Source organism: Psammomys obesus, unplaced genomic scaffold (genome assembly GCF_907164565.1).
Source record: "Psammomys obesus unplaced genomic scaffold, mPsaObe1.curated_primary_1811, whole genome shotgun sequence".
Classification (NCBI taxonomy): domain Eukaryota; kingdom Metazoa; phylum Chordata; class Mammalia; order Rodentia; family Muridae; genus Psammomys; species Psammomys obesus.
The window spans coordinates 6,104,971-6,107,695 of NW_026587216.1; the positions used below are offsets into that span (position 1 = coordinate 6,104,971).

Consider the following 2,725-nt stretch of genomic DNA (forward strand, 5'->3'; position numbering starts at 1 on the left):
TTTGTCTTTAAAAAGGAACTATGGATTAAACTTGGTGCTTTCAGTGCTGACTGAACACCCTCCCAACACTACACTAAGTTTTCTGTCTATTTCTTTTAATCCCCAGTCCCCACTCTTTCCATGTGTCCCGAATTATTTACAGCCGGTTCCTTCACATCTGAAATAATATTTGGCAGTTTGGGGGGAATATCTCAAACTTTCTTTGCCTCATGTTGCACTGTAAGTGAGATGGCCGTAGTGGAACATAATACTAATACTTCCTACAGCGTGTGTTGTAAAATAATGATATGAAATTATAATGACTGTGGTGCTTTGCATCTAATCTTCCTTAAAACACAGCAACTACGTTCTGCTGTTTGACTTAGCGTGACTGTCACAGAAAATCTGGCTGGGCTTCTCCATCCAGCTTCAAATGAAAAAGCTACTGGAAAAACTAATAAGTCTGTATTGGGTAAATACCAGGAAGGCATTTTACATTCATAACAAAACACGCTGGTTGTGTATCGTCACCATGTAAGAGTTTGATTTAAACACAGTGTCTTCATTGCCTTTGACTGAGATACACTCTCTGACTCTTTTATTTTTATTCCTTATTTAGAGGGAATTTGGAATAACAGTTAAAAAGGGGGTACATACATCAGTGTGAGCATGTAATATTTTGTGTACAAGTTACACATACACACACACACATATATGCCTAGATACTATGCATCTATATGACTACAAACTAGGAACATTACAAAAAATTACATGTCAATGGCCTTTTATGGCCACCATTTCCAAATTTAATAAAGAAATTTTATTCTGTACAACAAATCTGTAATTTCCTTCTCTTCCCAATTTTTAAATATTTTCCATGATCTCCAGACTCTTATATGTGCATTTTCGCAAGGATGTGCCCTCAATGCCCCAATACTTCTTTCCCCCTTATTTTGTCATCCCTTCCATATATATTTTATCACTACTGAATTTTCATTAGCTATTCTTCTAATTTTTGTCTTTGCCTCTGACCCTTCTTATATAGTATTTAAGTCCATGTCTCAAAAGCCCAATATCTTGTCTGAAATGACGAATTTTTCTTGAATTTGTAGAGCAGGCAAGATATGGGAAGGAAGTGCAGCGTAGAAGCTTTAGTACAAGTTTAGTCAAGATGAGAAAGAAGTGCAGGTCACTGGAGGGAGGAAGGAAGAGAGGGAGGCAGGGAAAGAGAGAGAAAAAGAATGAAAGAGAGAGAGAGGCAGGAGAGAAAGAGAGAGAGAGGAGGAAAGATGAGGAGACAGAGAGGCAGAGAGAGACAGAGAGACAAAGAGAGAGAAAGGGTGGAGAGGGTAAGGAAAAAAGAGAGGGAGGAGAGATAATGAGAATTTATTTACAATATCAATAATGATGACATTATCAAATAAATTGGTTTATACCTGGAAGACAGACAAAATCAGACATAATTTTGCTAGAAAAGCAATTATCTAACAAGGCAGTTATTTATTAGCTAAAGATGCAATGATAAAAGCTTATAATAACTGGGTTAAGAATTTCAGCTTAGAAAGTAGAGCTATGAAGTTCATAAGAAAGTAAAAAGCCATTCTCTGGGCAATAGGCCTTTTTGAGAAACAAACATGTAAAAGGAAATGGAATTTGCTTCTTCTTTAAAAAAATATTTATTTATTCAGTGTACATCCCAAACATAGCCCCTTCTCTCTCCTCCAAGTCCCACCCTCTCTCCCTCTTCCCTCCATCCCCAATCCCCTCCCCCTCAGAAAAGGGAACCCCCCCCCCCCCCATACCAACTCATCCTAGCTCATCAAGTCACATCAGGACTGAGCTTATTATCTTCCACAGTGGCCTAGTAAGCCAGCCCCACTAGGGGGAGGTGACCAAAAAGCAACAGAGTCCTCTTCAGAGACAGCCAGTCCTCCCCTTACTAGGGGCATGCTGTCCTCTGAGAGAGTCCTCTCAGCAATGGGTTAAAATAGATGCTGAAACTCACAGCCAAACATTAGGAGGTCACAGGGGGACTTGTGAAAAAGTGGGGGAAGGATAGATGCATGAAATTTGCTTAAGTTTTTTTTTTAAAGCTAACACTTGAGAAGCTACTGGAAAATATGATACTTTTTAATCTGCCCCTAGAAGCATTGCAGGTGTGGCTGCTGTGTGGCATGTTTGTGTCACAGTAGCTGGCAGAGAGGAGAGATGCTGAGACCTGTGAACATCTGAATGATTAGATTCCCTGAAGAAAAGTGAGCCTGAGATGACCACCAGTCTGGCTCCAGAAGGCTGGGCCAGGGAGGAAGCAGGAGATTTCCACCGGTTGGGGACCATGCAGGCCTAGCCAGAGTAGAATGTGCCTGAGATGAGCCCTGCCTGTCCTTCTGGGTCTGGGTTATTTTGCTTGGGATGGTCAAACTTGGGTCTACCTGGAGCTTTCACCCCTATGAACTAATGTGCTTGGTTCTGGAAGGCAATCTGCACTCTACCAAAGAAAGAGCATAAACACCAACCTAGCTACAAACTCTTTAGTCTACATTGGTGTCCCTCCTGCAACTGTACTAGTGTACTAGATGGCACAAAGCTTTTGGTGGTAACCAAACAGTGTCTGATTTGACTTAAGTCCCACTCCTAGAGATAGAACACATACCTGTGTTTAGTGACCAAGGTCCTGAGATTAGATGGCTTAAGGACCTAGCGGAAATCAAATATTCATTTTCTTTTAAAGGAATGTGGCAGTTTA

General features: G+C 40.8%; 1 pseudogene; it reads left to right on the forward strand.

The window, feature by feature from the left end:
- The first annotated feature begins 2,113 nt into the window (after nt 1-2,113).
- On the forward strand, nt 2,114-2,228 carry LOC129673760 (small nucleolar RNA SNORA17; annotated as a pseudogene).
- Nucleotides 2,229-2,725: the final 497 nt, after the last annotated feature.